Source organism: Macrotis lagotis, chromosome 6 (genome assembly GCF_037893015.1).
Source record: "Macrotis lagotis isolate mMagLag1 chromosome 6, bilby.v1.9.chrom.fasta, whole genome shotgun sequence".
NCBI lineage: Eukaryota > Metazoa > Chordata > Mammalia > Peramelemorphia > Peramelidae > Macrotis > Macrotis lagotis.
In genome coordinates, this window is record NC_133663.1 from 138,251,306 (window position 1) to 138,265,476 (window position 14,171).

General features: G+C 35.7%; 1 pseudogene; it reads left to right on the forward strand.

The window, feature by feature from the left end:
* The first annotated feature begins 2,445 nt into the window (after nt 1-2,445).
* Nucleotides 2,446-3,910, forward strand: LOC141491849 (dual specificity mitogen-activated protein kinase kinase 1 pseudogene; annotated as a pseudogene).
* Nucleotides 3,911-14,171: the final 10,261 nt, after the last annotated feature.

The following is a 14,171-nucleotide window of genomic DNA, read 5'->3' on the forward strand; positions in this document are numbered from 1 at the left end:
TTTGATTAGTAAGGCATTAAATGAGTAGTTATTTTAGGTAGAACTGACATTTTTATAATATTAGCTTGGCCTAACCATGAGTAGTTGATATTTGCCCACTTATTTAAATATGATTTTATTTGCACGAGAAGTGTTTATAGTTGTTTTCATAGAGTTTCTGAGTGCCTTGGAAGGTAGACCCCCAAGTATTTTATATTGTCTGAAGTTACTTTAAATGGGATTTCTCTTTATAGCTCTTGCTGCTATATCTTGCTAGTAATATATAGAAATGTAGAGGATTTGTGTGGGTTTATTTTATATCCTGCAACTTTGCTAAAGTTGCTGATTGTTTCTAGAGTTATTTAGATGATCTTTTGGTTTCTCTAAGTGTCCCATCATGTCATCTGCAAAGAGTGAGATATTTGTCTATTCCTTGCCAATTCTAATTCTTTCAATTTCTTTTTCTTCTCTTATTAGTGAAGATAAAATTTCTAACACAATAATGCATAGTACTGCTGATAATGAGCATCTTTGTTTCACCCCTCATCTTGTTGGGAATGCCTCTAACTTATCCAGATTGCATATAATGCTAGTTGATGGTTTCAGATAGATATTGCTGATTATTCTAAGGAACAATCCATTTTTCCTAAGCTCTCTAGCGTTTTTAGTAGGAATGGGTGCTGTATTTTCTCAAAAGCTTTTTCAGCATCTATTGAGATAATCAAATGATTTCTGATAGGTTTGTTATTGATATAGTCAATTATACTAACAGTTTTCCTAATACTGAACCCACCCTGGGATAAATCCTACTTGGTCATATTGTATTATCCCAGTGATAACTTGCTGTAATTGCTATGCTAAGATTTTATTTAAGATTTTTACAACCACATTCAATAGGGAAATTGGTCTATAATTTCCTTTCTCTGTTTTGACTCTTCCTGATTCAGTAAACAACATCATATTGGTGTCATAGAAGGAGTTAGCCAGTGTTCTTTCTTCACCTATTTTTGCAGAGTTTATATAGAATTAGACCTAACTGTTCCTTAAATGTTTGACAGAGTTCACTTGTGAATCAACCTGGTCTAAGAAAATTTTAATAAAGGAATTCAAAGATGGCTAGTTGAATTTCTTTTTCTGAGATTACATTATTTAGGTATTTAATTTACTCTTCATTTTAATCTGGGCAACTTATTTTTTTTTAAATATTCATCCATTTCCCTTAGATTGCCAACTTTATTGGCATACAGTGGACAAAATAAAGCAGAATTATTACTTTAATTTCCTCTTCATTTGTAATAAGTTCACCTTTTTCATTGGTGATAATTGCCATTTGGTTTTCTCCTTTCTTTTTTTTAAATCAAATTAAGCAAAGGTTTCTTAATTTTATTGGTTTTATCATAAAACCAACTCTGGGTTTTATTTATTAGTTCAATTGTTTTCTTGCTTTCAATTTTATTAATTTCTCCTTTGATTTTTATAATTTCTAATGCAGCATTTAATTGGGGGGGTTTCATTACTCAAAATTTTTTTTTAATTGCATGCTTAGTACATTGATTTCCTCTTAATTTTATTCATGAAAGCATTTAAAGATATTATATATATATTCCCTAATAACTGCCTTGGATTTATCCCGTAAGTTTTTGGTATGTTTTTTCATTATTGTGATTATCTAGGATGAAATCATTCATTCTTTCTATAATTTTCTTTTTGATCCACTCATTCTTTAAAAATGAGGTTATTTAATTTCCAATTAGTTTTAGGTCTATCTCTCCATAGACCATTATTGCCATGATTTTTATTGCATTATTACCTGAGAAGGAAAAATTCGCGATTTCTGCCTTTCTGTATTTGATTATAAAGTTTTTATGCCCTAGCACATGGTCAATTATTCTCTAAGTACAATGTACTGCAGGAAAAAAAATATTACTTTCTATCCCCATTCAATTTTCTCCAAAAGTCTATCCTGTCTAGGTATTCTAACAATTCTATTTACCTCTTTAACTTCCTTCTTGTTTATTTTATGATTAGATTTATCTAGATATGAGAGGGGGAAGTTGAAGTCTCCTACCAGTAGAGTTTTCCTGTCTTTGTCTTCCTGGAACTCATTCAGCTTCCTCTCTAAGAATCTGAATGCTATACCACTTGGTGCATACATATTTATTATTGAAATTGTTTCATTGTCGGCCGAAGTGCGGCGCCCAGAGGCGAGACGGTCCACCCGGCCGCCGAGCCTGCCCGCTGCCGGGGAAGCCCTTCCGAGCGCCGCAGCGGCCGGGCCGAAGCCGGGAAGGGGTGGAGGGGATCCCCGCGCGGGTTCGCGCCCTTCCCCAGGGAAGCCCCCGCCGCAGCCCCGAGCCCCGGCCTCCCAGCGGGCGAGGCGCAGGCGGAGCCGCGGCCACAGGCGGTGCGGGAGGCGGCCACCACGCCCAAGAAGAAGCCGGTGCCCATCCAGCTCAACCCGACCCCAGACCGCTCCACCATCAAGGGCACCAGCTCGGCCGAGACTAACCTTGAGGCGCTGCAGAAGAAGCTGGAGGAATTAGAACTTGATGAACAGCAGCTCAAGCGTCTGGAGGCTTTTTCTCACTCAGAAACAGAAAGTCGGCGAGCTCAAGTTTGATGACTTTGAGAAGATCAGTGAACTGGGAGCCGGAAATGGTGGTGTGGTGTTTAAAGTTTCGCACAAACCATCTGGCCTAATCATGGCAAGAAAGGTGATTCACCTGGAGATCAAGCCAGCAATACGGAACCAGATTATACGAGAGCTGCAAGTCCTGCATGAATGCAACTCTCCATATATTGTAGGGTTTTATGGGGCCTTTTACAGTGATGGGGAAATCAATATCTGCATGGAGCACATGGATGGGGGATCTTTGGACTAGGTTCTTAAGAAGGCTGGAAGAATTCCTGAGCAGATCTTGGGGAAAGTTAGCATTGCTGTAATAAAGGGTCTTACATATCTGAGGGAGAAGCACAAGATAATGCCAAATGCCAATGTCAAACCATCGAACATCTTGGTGAACTCACGAGGGGAAATCAAGCTTTGTGACTTTGGAGTCAGTGGGCAACTGATTGATTCCATGGCTAACTCCTTCGTGGGAACAAGGTCTTATTTGTCGCCAGAAAGACTCCAGGGGACTCACTACTCAGTACAATCAGATATCTGGAGCATGGGAGTTTCTTTGGTGGAGATGGCAATTGGACGATATCCCATTCCACCGCCAGAGTCCAAAGAGCTAGAACTGATGTTTGGCTGTCCAATGGAGGGAGATGCTCCTGAGACATCACCAAGACCAAGAACTCCTGGGAGACCTCTCAGCTCTTATGGAATGGATAGCCGCTGGCCACCTATGGCGATTTTTGAGCTGCTGGATTATATAGTCAATGAGCCTCCTCCAAAGTTACCTAGTGGAGTCTTCAGTCTGGAATTTCAAGATTTTGTGAATAAATGCCTGATTAAAAAAAACCAGCAGAAAGAGCTGATTTGAAGCAACTTATGGTTCACACCTTTATCAAGAGGTCTGATGCTGAGGAAGTTGATTTTTCAGGCTGGCTCTGCTCCACCATAGGCCTTAACCAGCCTGGCACACTAACTCATGTGGCCTGTGTCTAAAGTGTTAATTTTGGAAGCTGGAGAAAAGCAGCTCCCTTACCCCACTGTGCAAAATGATGCTACCCTAGATCCTATTTCTTATGCTTGTCTCTGTTCAGATGTGCATTTTACCCTGTGAAGGATGAAGAAGCATGTGCCAAATTCTATTTGTGTTTTTTTTTTATTTTGGTTATGTTCTTGAATAAATTGGCTTTGCTTTGGGGGTTTCTTGTTTGTGTTAATGACCCCCCAAAAAAGTGTGCGATATTGAATTAGTGAAATTTTGATGACAGTGAATATTCTTTGCATTGCTGCTCTTTCAGCCTCAAGCTGGCTGGCCTTGTGATTTTTTTGCGTGTGTGTGTGGGGGGGATTTTTGACACTTGGTGGTATTTCATTCTCACTAGGCTTTTTTTAACCTTTTTTCCTTAAAGTGGAAGGGAGGGAGGAGCCTTGCAATGTCCTTCAGAAGCAGTGCATGGGAAGCATGCTTTTTGCTGCTATGAAAACAAGCATTAGAAAGTGGATGTCACTGTGTTGTAATTTTTTTGCTGTCTGTGTGGAATCCAGCTGTTTTCACCTAAATCAAGTCAGAGCCCTGCACTGCCATAATAGCCAGGGCTTCATCAGTCTACTGTGAGGACTTAGAGACTTATGGCTATATTTCTATATTTATTTTAAAATTATTCTTTGTGGGATATTCAGAGTTGTTTGGTGGTGTATGTCTCTTAATTTTTGACTGGCATATCTAAAAGAGTGGGGATTTTTTGAATGTCACAAATGAATCAAGTCATTAAAGTTCATCAGGTCTATCTTCCTCCTAATCCAACTGCGTGTAAGACAACTGTGTGTATAGTGCCTAAAAATTGTATGGAGATCATTTTAACCATTTTATTATCTAATCTCTTATTCTAATAAGTATATCAAGTTTAAAAGAAAAAAAAAGAAATTGCTTCATTGTATATGGTATCTTTTAGGAGGGTATAATTTATTTCCTTATATCTTTTAATGAGATCTATTTTTTAGTTGCTTTGTCTGAGATAAGGATTGCTACCCCTGCCTTTTTCACTTCAGCTGAAGCAGAATATATTCTGCTCCAACCTTTCACCTTTACTCTGTATGTATCTCTCTGCTTCAAATGAGTTTCTTGTAAGCACCATAATGTAGGATTCTGGATGTTAATCCACTCTGCTATTCTCATACACTTAATGAGAGAGTTTAGCCCATTCAAATTCAAAGTTATAATTGCTTATTCTTTATTGCCCTTCATGCTATCTTTCCTCCCCCCTTTTTTCACCTTTTCCATATTCCCCAATATTTTGTTTTTGAATACCATCTCCTTCAGTGTGTTTGCCCCCTTACATTCAATCCCCCTTTCTTTCCTCTTTCCCTTTGTCCCTTCTTCCTTCCCTTCCAGCTGTCAGTTACTCTTTTTCCCCCCTCCCCCTTTGCAGTTACTTTGTCTGAGATTAGGATTGCTGTCTGTACTTTTTTCACTTCAGCTGAAACAAAATATATTTTGCTCCAGCATTTTACCTTTACTCTATATGTATCTCTCTACTTCAAATGAGTTTCTTGTAAGCAGCATACTGTAGGATTCTGGTTTTGAAGCCACTCTGCTATTTGCTTCCTTTTTTTTTTTTTTTTTACTTTTTGCAAGGCAATGGGGTTAAGTGGCTTGCCCACGGCCTAGGTGTCTGAGGACAAATTTGAACTCAGGTGCTCCTGACTCCAAGGCCAGTGCTCTATCCACCATGCCACCTAGCCTCCCTATTCATTTACATTTTAAGGGAGAGTTCATCCCATTCACATTCAAAGTTATAATTACTAACTCATTTTTGCCCTCCATGTTATCTTCCCTCTGTTTGTATTTTCTCCTTTCTCCTCCCTTTATTCATATTTCCCAGTATTTTGATTCTGAATACCACCCACTTCAGTGTCTTTGTCCTCCTAATCCAACCCCCTCCCCTTTCTTTCCCATTTCCATTTTACCCTTTTCCTTCCCTTCCTTATGTTAGTTCCCTTTTTCTTCCCCCTCCCTTCCTCTGCCCCCCCTCCCCTATTCCCCTTTTAATACTGGAAAGGTTAGATGGTTATTAAGTTAACTGAGTTTTTGTGTAAATTAACTGTAATCCAAGTCTGATGAGAAGAAAATTCAGGTGTTTCTCATCTCCTCCCTTCTTCCCCTCTATTACCATAGATATTTTGTACCTCTTAATGTAATGAGATTTACCCCCATTCAATCCCCTCCCTCCTCCTGTCTCCTTCCTGTCTCCCTTTTTAAGGGGGAGGTGTTTTTAAATCATTCTGTCTGAGTCATAGAAAATTCTGAATATTCAATACTTCTAGCTAAACACATTCTACCTAATAGAGTTACAATTCTTGAGATTTATTAAAGTCTTACTCCCAAGTACAGTTATATCCAGTTTCATCCCATTGGATAGCAGTTTCATGCATAAGTCATGAGTGTCCATCACTTCTGGCAAAGTATATTCTCTCTGTTAGAGTTACGATTTTCAAGAGTTATGAGAATCTTTTTCTCATGCTGGGATATTGCCAGTTTCAACTTACTGGATAGCAGTTTTTTTTCTTTACCCTGCTTTTTTTTTTTTTACCTTTTCATATGTGTCTCTTGAACCTCCTGTTTTATGTCCAAATTTTCTATTTAGCTCTGGTCTTTTCATCAGGAATTTTTGGAATTCTTCCATTTCATTAAATGCCCATCTTTTTCCCCCTATAAATGAAAGCTCAGCTTTGCTGGATAATGGATTCTTGTCTGTATTACAAGATCCCTAGCTCTTCAGAATGTCTCATTCCAGGCCCTTCTATTCCTTAATGTTGATGCAGCTAGGTCTTGTGTAATCTACTATTGCTCCATGGTATTTAAATTGATTCTTCCTGGCTGCTTGCAGGATTTTCTCTTTTATCTGATAGTTCTGTAGTTTGGCCACAACATTCCTTGGTGTTTGCATTTTAGGATCTCTTTCTGGAGGGGATAGATGTATTCTTTCAATAACTGCTTTGCCCTCTGTTTCCATGATATCAGGGCAATTTTCCATCACTAGATCCCGTAAATACTAAATTCAATGTTTTCAGGAAGTCCACTGATTCTAAGACTGCCCCTCTTCAATCTATTCTCAAGGTCAGTGGTTTTGCTGATGAGATATTTTACATTCTCTTCTATGTTTTTCTATTTTTTTTTGGTTTTGTTTAACAGGCTCTTGCTGTCTCATGAAGTCACTTTCTGCAGACTCCATCCTTTTTTTAAGAGAGTTTTCTTCATTTACCTTTTGTAAATCCTCTTCCAATTGGTCAATTCTATTTTTTTTAAAGAGCTTTCAATCTGATCAGTTGAGGTTTTGAGAGAATTATTTTCTTTTTGCATTTGCCCAACTGAGGTTCTGGGAGAATTATTCTCATTTTGTATTTGTCCAATTTTATTTGTCCAATGATTTGTTTGCTTTTTGCAAGGTGTTAATCTTCTCTTGGGTTTCTTTTCCCAAATTTTCCAGTTGATTTTTAAACTTATTCCTTATTTCTTCAAGAAAGTCTTTCTGTGCCAGAGACCAGATCATATTCTCCTCAGAGGTTCTAGGTCTCTCTGAGTTAGGATCTTTTCCTTCCAAGAATTTTTTCTATGGATCCACCTTTCCGTTGACCTTTCTTCATTTTGCTAAGGTTTTGAGTTGGGGAGTAGCTGGTTCACAGTTGTTTGGTGTTGGGATCCCTAGAGGCTTTAGTCACTGAGTGCAGTACCACAGCTTCCCAGTAGGAGGTACTGGTTGCCTTCTCTGGAGTGTCTGTGACTTTGATTGAGGTCTACTCCCTTAGCCTGGAGGGAGTGATTGAAGCTATTAAATCCTTTTGTCTTCAATCAATGGTGGGCTTTTATTTGGGGTGAGGTAATCTCTCTCCCTATTGTCAGCTGAATTGGTTCTTTTGCTCACACACCTATGCCATGTGCAGAAGTAGACAGTGATTGTGCTTGTTCTGGGAAGAGGCCTCGGTTGCAATGGAGGCATGGACCAGAGTAGCCCAGCAATGATGTCCCTGCTCTCCTGCACCTCAACACTCCCTCCAGCCCTGTCAGCAAGCTCCCAATGGTCTACGCCAACACCAATGCCTCTGCTCCCTAGTTGACCAAAACCCCCTGTGATCAACCAGGCTCTAGGCAAGCTGATCAAGCAGGTCCAGCTGTTGGGCCCTCAGGCTCCCAGGGCTCCAACCCCACCAAGCTAATCAGGCTGATCCAAGGCTAATCCACCCTTCCAGAACCATGGAAAACAAATTCTGAGGTACATGTTCTTTCTCCTGGCTTTTCTTTCTGCGTTTTGTTGATTGGATTTCTTTTAAGAGGTTTGTTTTATATCATAGATGGGGAAAGATCAGGAGACTTTAGAACTGTGCCTGTATTCTCTCTGCCATCTTGCCTGAAAGTCTGAAGTGACTGATTTCAAAGAAGGACACAACTGGTGTCCTCTGGACACTGGAGAAGGAAATGCCAAGCTACTTTGGTATATTTCCCAAGAAAATGCCAAAAGTACTCCCAAAGGATCAGACACAACTGAAAACATCTAAAAAACAAGGAACAAAAGTATATGATTCCAGAGTAATTATTATATTTTGTCATTTTTATAAATTGAGAAATTCCTTAAAAATTGCCCATCAAATTGTTTACTTAATTATATGAACACTTCAATTCTTTAATGACAGTGAAATAGCACTAAATAAAATCATCCTTCATATTAGTTCAATTTTTCATTCAGTTTTAGTTTATGTTCAATATTTATTCAGCTGTCTTTATGTTGATTATGATAATTTGCTAATGTTTTTTTCTTTCAGCTGGTAAGGAAAAATATAATCAACTTCTTTTACGCATCACAAATTCAATTTCTATGTGAAAGTTGCAACAGAAATAGTTTTTGATAGGGAAAAGTTAATCACAAGCAGTATTATAAAAAGAGAGAAAAGGTAAAAAGAATTTTTAATACTTTTTAAACATCGATTGACCATTAGTTGATACTCATAAATATTTTATAATGTTTAAGTCATTATTTTTGCCTGTAACAATGATGGAAATGATCATATTCTATAATTTGACAATTTAGATTGTCTCTGATGACTTTAATTCCTCTTGGCATTTGGGAAAGTTACTACTTTTCTTGGCTGTAATTCTTCTGCTAATTTGCAAAGTGACATAAATATGGATTTTCTTTTGCTTAGAAGAATGCCTGATAATGAAAGAACTTCATTTCCCTCTAAATACTAAGCAGTCAAGAAATGTTAATAACACACATGCCTTTACAATCTTCACCCTACTGTGCCTGGCATTTCATAGAATCACAGAGTCATTTGTACATCTGCTTTCTCATTTGCAATCAATCTAAATTATTGTATGCACACAGAAAATATTGAAAGCAAAGACAAAAATAAATCAAAATCACAATAATGATGATGATGCAACTATAATTAGTTATGTGTGCAATCAGCCAGTAATTGAAATACTACTGTATATTTAAAATGTTGAAAAAATGTTTGTTGTGAATTCAGAAGTGAATGACATTAAATAGATTATGAAATGCTTTAATCTTTCTCTTGGGTACTCTTTATGCTTAACTACTTTACAATGCATTTCTTTTAATCTTTTGGCCCATCTACATGTAAGCCTACTGTCGGAATCTCAGAGTTAGAAAAAATACCATAGGCCAGCTAAGTTCAACTTATCATAAAAACATACAAAAAATTATTTCAACCATAACATAGCTGACAGGTAGTCAAGAAGACTTTGAATAAAGACTTGCTATGAGAGGGAACCTGTTTATTTTGAATCAAGTCATTTTGTTTTAATAAAGTATTAATATTTAAGGAACATTTTACTTAATTCAAGCTTCAATTTTCATCTTTCCAAGTTACATTCAATGTACCTCATTATTCCTTCAGGTGATAACCAAAACATTATGATAATCTTTCAAATGTTTGAAGCAGTTTCTTTCTCTCCCTGAATCTTCTCTATTCTAGTCAAAATTCCACCAGGTCTTTTAACTAATCTTCAGATGGCATGAAGGCTAACTAAACCATCTAGTTCAACCTTACCTGACTAAGAAGTCCGATAAACACCAACAAAAGTGATTAGTCAGACTTTTTTTAAGTATATCCAGTGAGGAATTTTCTATGTCTTCTCAAAGCAATCTATTCTGCATTATAATAGCCATGATTATTATGGTATTTTCTAATGTGTGGTGAAGTTTCATTGTTTTCCTCAGGAAAACTTAGTTCTACTTTCTGAGTCTAGGGGAACAAGTCTAATCTATATTTTTAAATTATTTTTTGAAATATTGACTTATTTTCTTTTTCAATTCTTATTTTCTTGATAACTCATTTCATTTCTAAAAAAACTTTAGTTTGTGGACCTGTAAAATGAAGAGCTTATATTAGCTTTTCTGTAGTGTCATTTGAAGGCAGAATGATATAGAAGAAGTTCAAGATCTATAGTTTGGAAAGAAGTGATTTCAGACCATGTTTAGAATATTTACATATCATGTGATTCTTGGCAAGTCACATAAAATCTTTGAGCCCTCAGTTTTCTCATCTATAAAATGATAATGATAACACATTCAGTATAGCACTATGCTGAAAAATGCTTACCTACCAGTTCTTCAAAAATCAGGATGTAATTAATTTTTCATTCAATCTATGTTATTATACCTATCTTTTCCTAAAATCTAGAGATAAATCAAACACTGATTGAAAATATTTGTTAATTTCCAAGTTATAATACCCATACTGAAAATTTGATTACTAATACTCACAAGTCAGTTAGATCTAGCTCTTTGGTTCAATATCTTCCCCAAAGAGTTTTGAGAATAAAATAGAATAATATGCCTACATAGTGGTGTCAAATTCAAATATAAAGATCCAAGCAATTTTTTATTGACTTAGAAAATAATATATTAGCTATATATATCTGTTATAACTGTATCTTTATTTTCTTAATATTTACCAATTATATCTTAAGTTAGATCTTGAGTTTACCAAGTCTAGACATTTTGTAAACTATAAAGAAAAAAAGTACCAGATTCTTATGATCCTATTCTTGTACCCCTGAGGATATTCAGGAGGACAATGGGTTTCTGTCACTAAGGATATACAGTTATTCTAGCATACTTCTAGAATCTCAAACTTTCTACACAAGCAAAAATAAAGGATGCTCACTTAGGCACATTTTTGTTGCCATTTGGGCACAGTTCCAAATTTCTCTCCAGAAAGGTTGGATGAATTCACAGCTCCACCAACAATGTAATAGTGTCTCAGATTTCCTACAAACCCTTCCAACAATGATCATTATCCTTTCTGGTCATATTGGCCAGTCTGAGAGGTGTGAGGTGGTACCTCAGAGAAGCTTTAATTTGCATTTCTCTATTAAGTAATAAGTTAGAGCAAGTTTTCAAATGAATATGGATTGCTTTGATCTCCTCAACTGCAAATTGCCTTTGCATATCCTTCAGCAATTTGTCAATTGGGGAATGGCTTTTTTAAAAAAAGATTTGACTCAGTTCTCTGTATATTTTAGAAATGAGTCCTTTGTCAGAAATATTAGTTGCAAAAATTGTTTCCCAATTTCATACATTTCTTTTGATCTTGGTTACAGTGGTTTTGTATGTGCAAAAGCTTTTTAATTTAATGTAATAAAAATCATAGTTTGTTTTTAGTGATGTTCCCCATCTCTTCCTTGGTCATAAACTGCTTCCCTTTCCATAGATCTGTCAGGTAAACCAGTCCCTGATCTTTTAGATTGCTTATAGCATTGTTTTTATGTCTAAATCCTGTATCCATTTGGATCTTATCTTGGTGTATGGTGTAAGATGTTGGTATAAGCTAAGTTACTTCCATACTAACTTCCAATTTTCTCAGCAGTTTTTATCAAACAATAGCTGGACCTTTTGGGTTTATCAAACAGCAGATCACTATAGTCATTTACTGCTATTGTACCTAGTCTATTCCACTGGTCCACCACTCTATTTCTTAGCCAAGACAAGATAGTTTTGATGACTGAAGCTTTATAATATAATTTAGATAAGGGAGGGCTAAGCCACCTTCTTTTGCACTTTTTTTTCATTGAATCCCTGGAAATTCTTGAGTTTTTATTTCTCCATAAGAATTTACTTACAACTTTTTCTAACTCATTAAAGTAACATTTTGGAATTTTGATTGGTAGGGCACTAAACAGGTAGTTTAGTTTAGGTAGAATTGTCATTTTTATTATATAAGCTCCAAATAATCAATGAGCAGTTGATGTTTCCCAGTTATTTAAATCTGGTTTTATTTGTGTGAGAAGTGTTTTATAATTGTTTTCAAGAAGTTTCTGAGTCTGCCTTGGCAAATATACTCCCAGGTATTTTATATTGTCTGAGGTTACTTTGAATGGGATTTCTCTTTCTAGCTCTTCCTGCTGTATCTTGCTAGTCATGTATAGGAGAGTTGGGGATTTATGAGGGTTTTTGCTAATTGGTTTCAGTATTTTTTTGGATGTTTTCTTGGGCTTCTCTAGGAAGATCATCATGTCATCTGCAAAGAGTGAGAGTTTTGTCTCTTTCTTCCCAATTCTAATTCTTTCAATTTCTTTTTCTTCTCTAATTGCTGAAGCTAACATTTCTAATACAATATTGAACACTAGTGGTGATAATGGGCATCCTTGTTTCACCCCTGATATTAGTGGGAATACCTCTAGCCTTGACTATAATGCTTGTTGATGGTTTCAGATCGATACTGCTTATTATTCTAAGAAACAATTATTCTAAGAAACAGTCTATTTATTCCTACACTAGTGTTTTTTTGTAGGAATGGATGCTGTATTTTGTCAAAAGCTTTTTCAGCAACTATTGCTATGACCATATAATTTCTGATAGGTTTGTTGTTGATATTATTGCTTATACTAACAGTTTTCCTAATATTGAATCAACCCTGCCTTCCTCGGATGAATCCTACTTGGTCAAAATGTATTATCCTAGTGATAAATTGTTGTAAATGTTTTACTAAGATTTTATTTAAGATATTTGCATTCATCAGGGGGATACATCTATAATTTTCTTTCTCTGTTTTAACTCTTCCTGGTTTAGGTATCAGCACCATATTGCTTTCATCGAAAGAGTTAGGCAGAGTTCTATCTTCCCCTGTTTTTCCAAAGAGTTTGTATAGAATTGGAAACAATTGTTCCTAAAATGTTTGGTAGAATTCACTTGTGATTCCATCAGGCAGTTCAATGATGGCTTGTTGAATTTCTTTTTCTGAGATAGGGTTGATTAAGTATTTAATTTCCTCTTCGTTTAACCTGGGAAACTTATATTCTGTAAATATTCATCCATTTCATTTAGATTGTCTAATTTATTGGCATAGATTTGGGCAAAATAGTTCCCGAATTATTTAATTTAATTTAATTTAATTAATTTACTCCTCATTGGTGGCAAATTCACCGTTTTCCTTTATGATACTAGCAATTTTGCTTGTTGTTTCATTTTTTAAATCAAATTGGCCAGAGGTTTATCAATTTTATTGGTCTTTCCATAAAACCAACTTTTGGTTTTATTTATTAATTCCAAAGTTTTTTTTTTTCCTTTTGCTTTTATTAATTTCTTCTTTCATTTTTAGAATTTCTAATTTGGTATTTAACTGGGAATTTTTAATTTGTTCTTTCTCTGATTTTTTAGTAGCATATTTAGTTCATTTATTTCCTCTTTCTCTAATGTTTTCATGTAAGCATTTAAAGATATAATATATGCCCTGACAACCACTTTGAGTGAATCCCATAGGTTTTGGTTTGTTGTTTCATTACTGTCATTATCTAGGATAAAATTATTAATTCTTTTGATAATTTTTTGTTTGAGCCACTCATTCTTTAAAATGAGGTTATCCAGTTTCCAATTAATTCTGGGTCTATATCTCCCTGGCGCAAAATTGCATAGGACTTTTATTGCATGGTGATCTGAGAAAGAATTATTCACTATTTCTGCCTCTGTGAAGTTGATCATTAGGTTTTTATACCCTAGTACATGGTCAATTTTTGTATAAGTGCCATGTACTGCAGACAAAAAGGTATATTCCTTTCTATCCCCATTCAATTTTCTCCATAAGTCTATCATATCTAGTTTTTCAAACAATCTGTTTACCTCCTTAACTTCTTTCTTGTTTATTTTATGATTCGATTTGAATCATTTTGAAAAGCCAATTTGACCTAGCTATAGTACTACTAAGTCTGTGTCTCAAAGAGATAAAAGAAAAAATAAGAAAAGAATAAGACCTATATTTACAAACATATTTATAGCAGCTCTTTTTGTGATGGCAAGGAATTGGAAGTTAACTGGAATACTTCACATCAAATGGAGAATGTCTAAACAAGTTATGGTATATGATTCTGATGAAATATTATTGTGCTATAAGAAAATTTTAGAAAGACTTCCATGAACTTGTGCAAAATGAAGTGAATAGAGGCAGGAGAATTGTATTTAGTTACAGCAATAAATTATAGGTAATCTCAACAATTCAATAGGACTTATGATGAAAAATGTTGCCTGTTTCCGAGGAAAAAACAATGTGAGCCTGAATT